The sequence below is a fragment of the Oncorhynchus kisutch genome, linkage group LG13 (assembly GCF_002021735.2).
Source record: "Oncorhynchus kisutch isolate 150728-3 linkage group LG13, Okis_V2, whole genome shotgun sequence".
In the NCBI taxonomy this organism is placed as follows: Eukaryota; Metazoa; Chordata; class Actinopteri; order Salmoniformes; family Salmonidae; genus Oncorhynchus; species Oncorhynchus kisutch.
Window position 1 is genome coordinate 48,560,276 of NC_034186.2, and position 15,138 is coordinate 48,575,413.

The window sequence follows — 15,138 nt, forward strand, 5'->3', positions numbered from 1 at the left end:
CGTTAAATAAATAATAAAAAGTTAGCAGGGTGGGGCTAGTAGAACTGTCTGCTCCGATGTCCGGCAAAGGCCGGTTGAGGGCATAATGGATGGAATTACGTATGCAGATGAGTCGTAATGGAACGGCAGGGCTCCATGTCGACAAAGGGTCCAGGCCAGTTGGCAAAAGAGGTATTGTAGCTAAAGTAATTTTGTTTTGCTAGCCGGGAGATGAGCCTGACTCGCAGCTAACTGGTGCTAGCTTCAGGACAAGGGCGTTAGCCACTATAGCCACTCGGTAGCAGCTAGCCAGCAGCGATGATCCGATGCAAAGGTCCAGAGCTTACGGCAAGAATCCGGTGAAGAAGTGGATTCTAGTCGTGTTAGTGAAGAGTCCGGGAGGCATCAGCTGTGTAGCCGAGTGATCACTGACCAGGCCGGGAGGTGGGTCTGGCTCAAAGCTAGCTTCGGGGCTGGGCCACTCGGTGGCAGCTAGCTAGCTGTGATGATCAGGAGTAATGGTCCATGGCTTACGGCAGGAATCCGGTGTTGTAGTGGAGAAACAGTCCAATACTGGCAGGCTGGCAAGTATTATCTAGGCTAAAAGCGGCTGGTGTCTGTGCAAAAGGTAAAGGCCGCTAGCAGTGGCTAAAAATGACTAAATAGCTAGTAGCTAATTAGCTGTTTAGCTTCTGATGGCTAGCTTCTGATGGAGGTTCTGGCTATAAGGTCTAAAAATAGCCGATCCATATCACATTGGGTGAGGCGGGTTGCCGGAAGGTATAGTTAATTTAAAAATGGAAAAAGAGATTGAAATAAATTTAAATATATACAAAAAATACAAAATGTACAGAGCGACAAACAACGGTAACCTGACAAAATGACGACCGACCCGTAGCACTCACGTCTTTAGGAAGTGCTTTGAAAGGCTGGTCACATCAGCACCATTATCCCAGGAACACTAGACCCACTCCAATTTGCATACCGCCCCAACAGATCCACAGATGATGCAATCTCTATTGCACCCCACACAGCCCTTTCCTACCTGGACAAAAGGAACAACGACATGAGAATGCTATTCATTGACTACAACCCAGCGGTCAACACCATAGTGCCCTCAAAGCTCATCACTAAGCTAAGGACCACCTCCCTCTGCAACTGGATCCTGGACTTCCTGACAGGCCAGCCTGAGGTATAGGTAACAACACATCTGCCATGCTGATCCTCAACGGGGTGCGAGCTCAGTGCCCTCTTGTACTCCCTGTTCACCCATGACTGCATGGCCAAGCACGACTTCAGTACCATCATTAAGTTTGCTGACAACACAACAGTGGTAGGCCTGATCACCAACAACGATGAGACAGCCTATAGGGAGGAGGTCAGAGACCTGGCAGTGTGATGCCAGGATAACAACTGCTCCCTCAACGTGATCAAGACAAAGGAGATGATTGTGGACTACTGAAAAAGGCGGACTGAGCACGCCCCCATTCTCATACCCAGGGCGTTAGTGGAGCAGGTTGAGAGCTTCAAGTTCCTTGGTGTCCACATCATTAACAAACTATCATGGTCAAAACACACCAAGAAAGTCATGAAGAGGGCACAACAACACCTATTCCCCCTCCGTAGAGATTTGGCATGGGTCCTCAGACTTGGCATGTGTCTTCAGATCCTCAAACATATCTACAGATGCACCATCGAGAGCACTGGTTGCATCACCGCCTGGTATGGCAACTGCTCTGCCTCTGACCGCAATGCACGACAGAGGGTAGTGTGCACGGCCCAGTACGTCACTAGGGCCAAGCTTCATGCCTTTCAGGACCTCTATACCAGGCGGTGTTAGAGAAAGGCCCCAAAAATTGCCAAAGACACCAGCCACCCTTGTCGTAGACTGTTCTCTCTGCTACCACATGGCAAGCAGTACCGGAGCGCCAAGCCATGGTCCAAAATAGCTTCTACCCCCAAGCCATAAGACTCCTGAACAGCTAATTAAATGGCTACCCAGACTATTTGCATTGTCCCCCCCCACCCCCATTTTTACGCTGCTGCTACTCTCTGTTTAGTATCCATGCATAGTCGCTTTACCTCTACCTACATGTACATATTACCTCAATTTCCTCGACTAACCTGTGTCCCCGCACATTGACTCTCTACCGGTACCCCCTGTATATAGCCCCGCTACTGTTATTTTGTTGTTCCTCCTTAATTATTTTTTATTTTATTTATTTTTTACTTTATTTATTTATTTATTTACTTTAGTTTATTTTAGTAAATACTTTCTTAACACTTTTCTTTGTTAAGGCATTTTACTGTAAGATCTACATCTGTATTAGGCAAATGCAAAAGTGCATTTTTCACTGACTGTCCACTAGTTTCAATAACATTGATTGATAGGCAACTTAATCTTCTTCAATTCAAATCAAATCAAATCAAATGTATTTATATAGCCCTTCATCAGCTGATATCTCAAAGTGCTGTACAGAAACCCAGCCTAAAACCCCAAACAACAAGCAATGCAGGTGTAGAAGCACGGTGGCTAGGAAAAACTCCCTAGAAAGGCCAAAACCTAGGAATAAACCTAGAGAGGAACCATTCACAGAGACAAACTGATATCTTTCCGACAGATAAGATCTAAACCAGGCCAGAACTTGTCCGTGTAGACCAGTTTGGGTTTCCAATCTCTCCAAAAGAATGTGGTGATCGATGGTATCAAAAGCAGCACTAAGGTCTAGGAGCACGAGGACAGAGGCAGAGCCTCGGTCCGATGCCATTAAAATGTAATTTACCACCTTCACAAGTGCCGTCTCAGTGCTATGATGGGGTCTAAAACCAGACTGAAGCATTTCGTATACATTGTTTGTCTTCAGGGAGGCAGTGAGTTGCTGCGCAACAGCCTTTTCTAAAAAATTTGAGAGGAATGGATTCGATATAGGCCGATAGTTTTTTATATTTTCTGGGTCAAGGTTTGGCTTTTTCAAGAGAGGCTTTATTACTGCCACTTTTAGTGAGTTTGGTACACATCCGGTGGATAGAGAGCCGTTTATTATGTTCAACATAGGAGGGCCAAGCACAGGAAGCAGCTCTTTCAGTAGTTTAGTTGGAATAGGGTCCAGTATGCAGCTTGAAGGTTTAGAGGCCATGATTATTTTCATCATTGTGTCAAGAGATATAGTACTAAAACACTTGAGCATCTCTCTTGATCCTAGGTCCTGGCAGAGTTGTGCAGACTCAGGACAACTGAGCTTTGAAGGAATACGCAGATTTAAAGAGGAGTCCGTAATTTGCTTTCTAATAATCGTAATCTTTTCCTCAAAGAAGTTCATGAATTTATCACTGCTAAAGTGAACGTCATCCTCTCTTGGGGAATGCTGCTTTTTATTTAGCTTTGCGACAGTATCAAAAAGGAATTTCGGATTGTTCTTATTTTCCTCAATTAAGTTAGAAAAATAGGATGATCGAGCAGCAGTAAGGGCTCTTCGGTACTGCACGGTACTGTCTTTCCAAGCTAGTCGGAAGACTTCCAGTTTGGTGTGGTGCCATTTCTGTTCCAATTTTCTGGAAGCTTGCTTCAGAGCTCGGGTATTTTCTGTGTACCAGGGAGCTAGTTTCTTATGAGAAATGTTTTTAGTTTTTAGGGGTGCAACTGCATCTAGGGTATTGCGCAAGGTTAAATTGAGTTCCTCAGTTAGGTGGTTAACTTATTTTTGTCCTCTGGCGTCCTTGGGTAGACAGATGGAATCTGGAAGGACATCAAGGAATCTTTGTGTTGTCTGTGAATTTATAGCAACGACTTTTGATGTTCCTTGGTTGGGGTCTGAGCAGATTATTTGTTGCAATTGCAAACTTAATAAAATGGTGGACCGATAGTCCAGGATTATGAGGAAAAACATTAAGATCCACAACATTTATTCCATGGGACAAAACTAGGTCCAGAGTATGACTGTGACAGTGAGTGGGTCCAGAGACATGTTGGACAAAACCCACTGAGTCGATGATGGCTCCGAAAGCCTTTTGGAGTGGGTCTGTGGACTTTCCATGTGAATATTAAAGTCACCAAAGATTAGAATATTATCTGCTATGACTACAAGGTCCGATAGGAATTCAGGGAACTCAGTGAGGAACGCTGTATATGGCCCAGGAGGCCTGTAAACAGTAACTATAAAAAGTGATTGAGTAGGCTGCATAGATTTCATGACTAGAAGCTCAAAAGACAAAAACGTCTTCAACCATTATTGGGTTCAAATACACATTTAGATTTGTGAACAGCCATCCACAACAACCACAATCCGTAAGGCGCAAATAGCTAAATGAGAGAGCAGTAGTATGATTCACATCAATGCACTATGTAGATGTCAATAATAAGTGATATCCGTATCGTTTTAGACTACACCACTTCTGTCATCCTTACCTACAAGCGTTTATTGAAGTGGATGATCTTTGGATTCCAACAGCAGTCGCACCATTGGAGACATAGCTTGGACTGTAGACTACGAAAGCCTATTCCTGCTCTTTTCCCGCGATCCATCACACATTTGGTGTGTCATCATACTGGTCTCTGACTTGTGGTCAGACTCGCTCAGGTCAGACTCGCTGTGGTCAGACTTGCTCAGGTGGAACCACCTTAAACTTCCGCCTTTTTCAATGCTTGAGAAAACCAATAACTGTCAAAGATTTTTACGCGAACATCCTTCCTGAATTTAAAAGTAATCCTTGAAGTAATCATTTATTTTTTCAAAAGTATCTGTAATCTGATTACAATATTTTAGCTGGTATTTTAGCTGTTTTTTTTGTAATCCCTTACATGTAATGGATTACATGCCCATGTCGCCAGTTCCTAAATCCGCTACTGTTTTATATTAGTCTATAAATAAATCTCTTTGCCAAAATGTGTCATCTCTCCCATGTCTTATTCGACTAGTATTTTTGAAAGTGTAAGGATAATAATTCAGCCATAGTTGTTCTGAAATGTTTATTGCTTGCCAACATTTTACTCCAAATTAAACATTGAAATTGTATCAATGATATAATTTGGTATGTCTTTTGTGATGCAGTTCACAGCAGCACTGACATGTGTTGACTTTACAACTGCGTCAGAGTTTTGAACGACCCCCCCCCCAAAAAATATATATATATATTTTAATGATGGGCACGGTTTGATGGGAATGTTTTAAAACTGACAATCACTCTCACGCTCAACACTGGTTGTTAACACCAACAGTGGGGTTCTTTAACACCATTGAGTGTTAATATCACTCTTAAAGCACTTACACACGGGCTGCGGTAAACAACAAACAGCAAGAAAATCTGTTTACCGTGTGTAGAGACCAGCGGTCCTGGTTATTGTCAGCTAATTTCATCTTTTGCTGCTTTGGGTGCTGAAGCTGCTCACAGGAGCGAACACCCAGAACTGGGGGCTTGCAAAACTGTTTGCATTTTGCTGCCTGCCACCCTACTCCCACTGAAGTCTATGAGACATTTGCAGCTTATCGTGGCCTGTCTGTAAGTGCCTTTACATAGTTAATTTAACTCCTGAATCAACACTAGAATTGTTATACTGAAAAATCTCTACTAGGTAACACTGGCCAATTTGCTGTGTACATTTGTGTTGCCCTATTTCATCTATCGTGCTTTTGTCTTTCTCTGAGATGAATTGTTTCTCAAAATTAATAGTAGAATAAAGACTACTATTTGTCATTCCATTATTTTAGCAATGTGTTACTTTTCCTCTGCTGGAAATTGTGAACACTGCACACATTAAGTGCTGTTCGGGAATCCTTGGGACGTCTCTACCCTAAACCCTTGCCTTAACTCCTACCCTTACACTAAACATAACTCTTACCTTTAAACCATTTAAATGTCAATGGGGGTATGTATGTCCCAAGGATACCAGATAGCAGATACACACTGCACAATGCACACACATTCTTGCACACAGACCAACTTCGCGCAGGAGGGGCCTCTCATCTCAGTTCTCGTGCTAGTCCAATGGAACAAAGACCAGCCTTATCAATTTATGCTTGCCTAGCCAATGGCGCGAGACCTCGTAGATCACATGTTGGCTTTCTCTCATGCCTTTCCACACCGTGTACAATTGCGGGATTGTGGCATCACTGAAGATCTGAAACCGGAGGGTTAGGACGTCAACAACAGCCAACAAATTATTAGAAATGAAGACCATTTGTGAAATGAAGATTTTCAGGTTCCTGGCCACATATGTTCTCATGTATTTTCGAACGGACTTTCTCTGACTGTTGAAAATCCGTGAACGGTAGGTGCATCATCTTAAAATACTAAAATGAACCGTAAATATTGTTGTTACTTAATTCAGATAGATTTTTAAAATCAGATCTCCAGACCTTGCATCACAAGTCCTGTATTTGCACGCTGTGAGTTAAAATGCCTTTATCAAATGTTATTATTGAGGCTTGTACTTGTGAGTTTCATGCATATATAGGCGTAGGTCTACCTCTCCTTGGATTTGTTATCAACTGTTGGTCAAAAGTAGCCAATATTCTGTTTTTGATTGGATATAGCCTATGTGATGTGCAGGGCATGACATACAGCCTAAATAAAGGCACTGCAAACTCGCTGACCCTAAGTGTGTGCAGACACGGCTGAGTGAGGGCAGTTATAACCCAACAAGAGGGCTGGAGCACTTGAGGTGTAAGCTCTGCAACATGGATGGGGGGGTGGATCATCCATCCTCCCATCTCATTTATTTCATTTCCATGCAAAATGTTCTGACACAGTAGACTAATATGTCACGTGTCTCAATTATAAGAAAATAAGACTGATGTCAGCAATAGACTAGCCTACAAGAAAGTCTCTCACTCCCAAACATGCCTTTGCTTGAGAGGGATCACATTCCAATTAATTTGACAGACACTGTATGAGGTCATGTCATTCTTTTCACCCTATATCGATTATGACAATAATATTTTGCGTCACATTAAAAGGGCTGTTTTTCTTGATTTTAAGCGCAATCAGAAAATAACTTGCCCGGTTGATTGACGTTTTGAAAGGCTTCCCATGGTTTTAATTAGGACCTATAAAATCTTTCTGTCCCATTCTCTGAAAAAAAAAAGAAAGTAGGGGGGGAGCAAAAACAAAAAACAACCCAACACAGAAAGTATATAAAAAAAAAATGTATTACCCCCATTTTTCCCTCCCTGTTTGATTCTGGTGGTATGCTCTTTTTTTCTTTGTCTGGCTCCTCTGTTATCTAAACCTCCCCCAACTGGCGCTGGCTGCCGCCCTAGACACCTGAAGGCTAGACATAATGATCAACAGAGTTCCAGTCAGTTTGGAGCATAGCCAGTTGTTTTATTTTATTCTCCCCCCTGCTTCTACCTGCCTGCCTCTCCCTCCTCCATCCACAATCAAGGAGCCAGCATGCTATGTTTGCATGGGGCCAGTTCCACTGCCGCTATGTATAGATATGGAGTCTGGCACACACACACACACACGAGGAGGGAAACATGAAAGACAACTCTGTTCCTGTCGAGTGTGTGTGTGTGTTTTCTGCCATGCTATTTTAGCAAGGCTCTGAATTTTTTTTTAAATAGCACCTAGTGTTTTTCGTCCAAACAGAGCGAGGGCTTATTCACACACAGTATGGCTCATTTTGAAAGCCAGAAGTTTTTTGTTGACTTGGATTATTAGCCTGTACATTCGCTTTTATTCATTCTACAGCACAAAAGTCTGGCATTATTTACCTTTCCGCCTCATGCGGTTGCCTCAGTGAATTGATCATGTTGTTTTAATTGGAACCTGCCCCTGTTTCAGCACTACATTGGTGGTACTGTTCAGGCCTTTGAAGATTTTCTACCCGTTTCGCCACATACTGCCATAGTGAATGCTAGAGCAATGCTAGAGCATGCAGGTTTCTAATGCGAGACATGAGCAAAAAGCTGACTTACCTCGGTCTCATTAGGACTAGTGATTTAATGAAAACGCTTCAATAATAAAGATTGTCTTTGGGTGAAAGCAGCTTTTGTGGAGATAGCCTCAAATACAGAATTTTCTTACAAATTCAATTCATCCTGGTTTAATCTGATAATAACAAGCCTTTATCTATAATATAAAATATTTTTTTCCCTCATGGTCAAGTCTTTCTTCTTGGGTCGCCTCAGAATGCCTTTATTGAGCTGTTTGCAGATTGTACCTCACATACCTCATTTTATAAGGACCAATCTTTAGATTTTTTTTGTTAACTAGGCAAGGCAGTTAAGAACAAATTCTTATTTACAATGACGGCCAATTGTACTCCAAACACTTACACGGACGACACTGGGCCAATTGTACGCCGTCCTATGGGACTCCCAATCACAGTCGGTCGTGATACAGCCTGGAGTCAAACCAGGGTCTGTAGTGACGCCTCGAGCACTGAGATGCAGTGCCTTAGACTGCTGCGCCACTCGGAAGCCCCTTACATTGATCAAATAGACACTTTATATGATTTATTCATAATACAACCAAGTTCCATATTCAAACATTCAGCTGATGTATAATTTATATGTGAATTATGTTGATATGTGTTCATCAAATTGTCAAAGTAATGATCATGTCTGATGCATGTAAAATGTGAAGGCAGCTCTAGATGAAAACCACTTGTTAGTTTTTTCAGAGCCTACTTTGAGTATCAAGACATTTAAAGACACACCTAGATCTCTGCTTTCATGCTTCCCAAATGACACCCTAGCCCCCATATAGTGCACTTCTTTTGACCAGATTCCTATGGGCCCTGGTCAAAAGCAGTGCACTATATAGGGAATAGGGTGCCATTTGAGATGTAATGATCCTTTGAAGGGGGCCATAAAATACTGAATGGAAGCCACAAGCTGTTTTTCCCTCCTGCACTTTGAAGCATTCTACCTGGAGATGAATAGGAGGCCCTCTAGAACGAAGGAGAGAGAAAAGCGTTTATTGAAGGCTTAAGAGGGGGGATGCTACATGGCTTATAGTCATATTATACTCACAGACTAGATAGTTTTGGTGCAACCAGTAGGCAATGTACCATGTGTGGTAGGTAAGCCATTGAGCTATCGTTCTGTTTGCGCTCACTGTTGAGGAAAAAACATTGACTTGCTATATTAGATGTTCAGTTTATTTGAATTACTGTACCTCGGTTGAATTTAGCAAAATGGCAATGAGTAGTGATTTTTTGTTTCTTTTATAAATGTATGTTGCACTGGATTTTTTTGCCTCACCTATTCATTTAGCATTCGTCTTAACACAAAATTGCATTAGGGGTAAGTCGTAAAACATTACATTAATATTTTTTCCTATAGTTATTTGGGAATTATATTAAATGTTTTTTAAGTCTATCAATAGTTCATAAATCTGTACTGAAATAAATTATCTTAATTCTACGATAATATAAAGCACATGCCGCTAATGTCATTGGACAATCACAGAGCAACAGTTTAGGATTTTTGTAGCAAGATGTATGTGGACTGAAGTCACAGTCAGGAATGTAAATGTAGGATTCATTCAGTTACCAATGTGTTATTTCCTGGGAAAACTCTGTGGTCATGAAGAGGTTAATTGTTTTAGAATTTCCATCCGAGGGGAGAAAATGGGCGAAGGGGAGGATAATTGAGCTGCCGGTTGTTGAGTGTGCTATGGATTACTGCACTTCTCCAAAGGAGAAAAGAAGAACGAGGAGAGGGGGATCAAGTGAGAAAAAAATGCACATGTTGTGCAATGCCGCCGCAGGGGTTTTCTGGCCTTCTCAGGAGAGTGAGCAAGTCCTTTCTAGCCCCCTGACCTCTTGCATGCTCCTCCCTGCTCCAGGTGCAAGCCCTCTCCGCCGGAGCTCACACACACCATTTATTCTTCACACACACTGGAGAACCTGGGGGAAACGCTGTGTGAGAACACGGATCCTTTTCACATTGCTTTTCTCCCCTTTGTGCCATTGTTTTGTCGCTGGGTAAAGATTCAAAGCAGAGAGGGGGAAGCAAAACTCAGATGGTATGACATGGTGTAATAATCACGAGCATAAAATCAAAGGCTTGTCATGTATAATTATTACACTGTTTGATAACGCCAGAGCAAATCAGCCCTGGGCCATAGTGAAGGCATCCTGATGCTATTAATGTGCTTTATCATAGAACACTAAAGCCCTGATGGACTGAACCATCTACAGTGCACCGCCAAGTGGTTGTGCTGTAAGGTTAATGATTCAATTTACATACATCTAGATGGACAGATCCTCTGCACTATTTCATGGAATTTCTGGAGTTGACATGGAAGGAGTTGATCATGTAGATCAATCAGACTTTTGGCTTCGTTAAGGTGAAATGTTTCGATATATAAACTTTTGAAATCAGTTGTCGTTCGCTAGCGGTCACAGAAATATGCAGAGGTGTAGATCTACCATAGGTCATATTGAACCATCAAACCCACCGTTGCTGGGATTTAAATTGCCAGTCAATGGCATGTGCCATTGTTCTTTGTGAAGGCACCACTTAAGTGTGGATTACGCCAAAACCTTTCCTAAAGGAGGGGTCTACTTACCCTTTGGCTATCTGAAACTCAACAGAACCAATGCATCAAAGAAATTCACCACAGAGAGAGAAAAATAATTTGTGTCCAGTTTACTTATGTGTCGTCCCTCATCTTGGAGCTCATGTTACAAATAGATCATTCCCAGTGTTCCTAGTGCGAGGATAGACAAAGTGATGCCTGCCGGCGATCAATAAAGGGAGCGCAGAGCAGAGGGATGTACTTTAAGAATCAAAGATGGTGGGTTATTGGCATGGCCAGTATTGTTCCCCGTCTGCTGGAATCAGATAACGCAACCGGGGCCTTGCAGAAAGGTCCTCCGTGGCCTCAGGCAGCACTATCAGACGGATATCCTTCCGACCGGCAGTATTAGAAGATTGGATCTGCGAGATGGGCAACCCAAAACATGTTGGGGTCGGGGGCCCCACTGTCCTCTGTTTTAGACGTGGCAGACCTGAAAGAGTCTTGGAACAGGCGGATGGATGGAGGGGTAGATGGAAGGATCGGGGGGTGAAGGTGGGGTAATCAAGGGTGATAGGCCTACAGAAAAAAGCCCCACTGTGTGCATCGAGAGGATGCATGGGGTTCGATATCCCACCCTCCCTTTCCCTGTGTCCTCTGGGGAAATGAGGGCCCTGTTCCCTCGCTCTCCTCTTTTACGTGCTAAAAAGAATCACCCTGTTTTGAACTTGACAATGTTTCAGTTGGCGGAGTGTTTGTCTAAGATTAGCTCCCTGTGCTGTTAGGAGAGGGGGGGTAAGAAAATGCAACAATGCCACCACGATCTGAGATTAAAGAAAATGATTTGCACAATTTTATATGAAAGTGGTATTTGTCCTGTTGGGAAGCTCTATCAAAGCACAACAGCTACCGAGGTACATGATTTAAATGCTGGTTAATTCTTAACTGAACGCTTTCCAGGTAAATGCTGATCATGGCCACTCGACTTTCAAACAATTCTAATTTCAACAGACGTCTCCGGTCTATAACCCCTACTGCTTACTGTTACTTTTCTCCAAATGCCACCTTAAGTGGCAAAGATTAAAGTTGTGTGGCTGTTACTGTAGTTGAGTGTTGTTCAAATTCAAGCTTAAAAGACAGAAAATAAATGATGGATTTGTTCTTCGTTTGGCCTCTCAGACACAGTCATTGACAGATGAATTGACCTCCTGCAGCGAAAAGAGAGATGAATTTGTCACATTGTGTCACATTTCCTGTAGTGCTGGGCGATACCGACACGAGGCCCATGTTCAACTTTTCACGCCTTGTCAAAAGAGATATTGCAGAGTTTGTGAAGGAAAACACTGCCACACTACAGGAGAAAGGAAAGGTGGAGAGGAGAAGAGAAGAGGAAGTTGGGAAAAGTATGGATTGGTGAAGACATGAGAAAATTCAAAATAGAGGTATCCAGGTGACCCGCTGATTTACAGCCCAAAATGGGTAATACATTCTACAACACACCCATGGGGGAAGACATTCCACAGTGTACCGCTTAGACATCATTTTATCACCTGAAATCTAATACTTTTCACGTCACGCCTCCCTTCCTCAAACCCTCACTGTTTGCACGTGATACAGTTGCAATGTAATAAAACAGTTGCGTCTTCTATCAACCATTGAGAAGAGCCATTACGTGTAATGAAGTCGGGATTCTCAGTGGGACTTCGCCAGACTCGTGATTAGAAACGTTTGTCTCGGCATCTCGCCTTAGCTGTCTAGTTGTCTAATTGTTGTCTAGTTGCCTTAGTTGTCTAATTGCAAATCGTATAATGGGATGATGCAGCCGTTTCGGCCATTCCACGCTGCTTTATGGTACTTGGCGACGCAGTATAACGTAACGTGCCTGTCTATTACGGTGAAGAGATCAGCACGGCCTCTTGTGTGAGTACGGCTGCTTGTTCAATTTAGAGGAGAGGACGGACAATTAAACTACAGCTCCCAGGAGGCCGTTCATTTGGTTAGTGGCCCCCTCTTAAATGCCCCTGGATGTGTCGAGTTGGCTAGGGAGGGAGGGATCTCTGAAGGGTTGTGTGGGCAGATTGGGAGTGTTGAGAGGGGGGAACAGGGCGCGTGGGGGCGGACTCCCTCGGTGCTTGCCCCTGTCACCTCTCTAATGCATTCTGAATAAGTCCCCTTCCAAATACATTTGTTCTCGGAGATTACATCTGGCCGCGTTTAAGCTGCGTTTGTCATCTGTCCCCCCGGAAACCCATGCCGGGTTGTCTAGGCCGTATTGGTTTGTAGCATGTCAGCACAATGTGCCCATGCAATCGGGACATCTCGGGCTAGGGAATTTACATATCTATTAACTTTTTGAGATTTGAGGGGTATACTACAATTTGAAGCTAGATCTTTTCAGGATTTTCTAAAGCTAGCCAGCTTCAGTTAACTTCACATTCCATCTCAGGCTTCATCTGTACTATGACGGTGGATATTGCTGGTCTGCCTGCCGCTAACTCTAGCAGGCTTGTAACTGCGCGTGCATGTCGCTTGTGGCTAGTCGAACACCAAACTCTTCATTGAGACAATGCTAAAACATCAATCAATGGGCGAGTCAGTGCCACATTTTCATTTGTGCCGAAATCAAAATGAAAGAAAAGATAATGGGAAATTCAGCAGGCTATGGTGTGAAATAGGCTTGTTGATGTGCCGTCTTTATTTTATTACATTTCGTTAATATGCCATCTTTGGTGTGCTTATCTATGCACAAACACCTTTTTTCCCCACTTCTATCTATAAAATAATTGTATTAAGTCATGCAAGTTTTACTGTGCATGAAGTTTCAAATGCAATCTGTTATTGCTAAATGTGTAATGTGATCGGTATTTTAGCATTTATTTATATATATATATATATAAACATTAATGAATAAAATATTTAATCAGTCCTCTTCCTCAAATTAAGGGGATGATGATGCAATCTTTGCAAGAGTGAGGGATTCTGATTTCATTCATTGGTCCTCAACTCGGCGGCTCAGACACTTCATTCAGGATAAATCGTGTTAACGTTGCATTAGCCTGCGTGGGAGCAGGTTAGTTCTGAAGGATTAATTTCCATAAAAATGTACCTGGCTCAAAGGTGAGCCACTTTTGAGTTAAGTTGGCCAAAGTTACCTAACTATCTCCTCAAACCCAGTACGTGGTATAGGGCTCTGGTGTTGCAAACACTATAGAAAGTTTGTTGGGTTGTTTATTCTCACCTCTGAACATTGACTGGCAACATCGATTGTAAATATGATGGTGATGATTGGCTCATTCACTGGACATACTGTCATGTTAAGTCATGTTTAGTAGAAGAATAGGGACCCTCAAGTTTAAAAGAAAGATACATTCCATTGCATGACATTATGAACAAAAAGAACATTAAACACATTGATCAATGTTACCAACTAAATTATAAACGTTTTAAACATGCACATAGAAATGAGCAGTCCTCAACTTGGATGTATAAGAGTTCTAAAAGGTGACTACTGAAGAATTGGCCTCTGTGCTGTTGCATTGATTCATGTGGAAGTTGGAATACCAGGAAATTACATATATTCTGTTTGAAATTACAATAAAATCAAATTCAAGCTGTGGTATAGAGATCAGTTGTAGGAGATAAGGGAGCGCACTGTTCCTGCTGCTGAGAAAATCCTTTAAAAAAACATTAACTGGAAATGAAATTATGAGACCGGCATTATGAGACAGCAATTTTTTTAAACAACACACTGTAGTCTACCTACTGGAATGAATGGTACTGCACATCTCAACCAAATGCTAATAAAACTATTTCTACAAGAAAAAGTACAATGTTATAAATAACTTGTGCCTAGAATAGATATTACTCAAGTTAGATAGTCAGATAGTTTAAGTCATTTTAAAGATAAACACGAGTAATGTTTTCAAGTTCACATTTCACAATATAATGCTTGGTTACGCCAAGCTCCCTAAGGGGACTACCTTCTGCATACACAGATGAGCAAATATGACAGTCAGATGAGTAATTGTTTTGATGAATCACTTCCGGATGCTTCTTTGTTCTCGGAACAACGTGGCAGTTGAGTCAGGAGAACCCAATACTCCTCCCCCTTCACACAATGACTCCCTGTTCTGAGATTGACAGTTTGAGGAATCTCAGGCGTTTATGGGGGACGCCTCCGAATCCCCTGTGTACACATTGGCTCGGGTCCTGATCAGTAGTCTCTGTCAGAGATGTGGTGTGAGCCTATAAAGAGTAACATGTTACCAACTGAGCAGTCTCAATTTGCTCTCTATCCCTTCCCTGCCCCAGTGGTGATTTTAGCATGTAAAACTTGGTGACAAATGGTGACAAACAGTGCCCACAAACTGTTAGGGTCCACATAAAGCTGCCCCAACAGCAGTCTCAACACCTTACCACTGCTACACCTGGTTATCAGCGGAGCCATGTCTGGCAGCGAAACAGTTCATTCAGCCTCATTTACTGCCTTTTTAAAAAACATAGCTGACATGTCTAACTTGTTTAAACAACTGTGGTTTCTACTGAGATGTACAAACTAAGGCATAAGGGAAAGATGAGCAGGTAAGGGGAAATACGTAATTTCGATTAAGACATTAATGAGCGAGCTAGGACAGACGTTGTCAATATAATGATTTGTTCTGCACTTTTGAAATTCAGAACATGAGCCGTTCT

At 42.4% G+C, this 15,138-nt stretch overlaps 1 long non-coding RNA gene across 1 annotated transcript in view; it reads left to right on the forward strand.

Moving 5' to 3' along the window:
* Positions 1 to 6,093: 6,093 nt before the first annotated feature.
* The window catches only part of LOC116353087 (uncharacterized), a 38,214-nt gene continuing 29,169 nt past the window's right edge, over positions 6,094 to 15,138 (forward strand). Inside the window, exon 1 of the long non-coding RNA XR_004202439.1 lies at positions 6,094 to 6,244. This is a non-coding gene — a long non-coding RNA (uncharacterized LOC116353087). The remainder of the gene's footprint in view (positions 6,245 to 15,138) is intronic.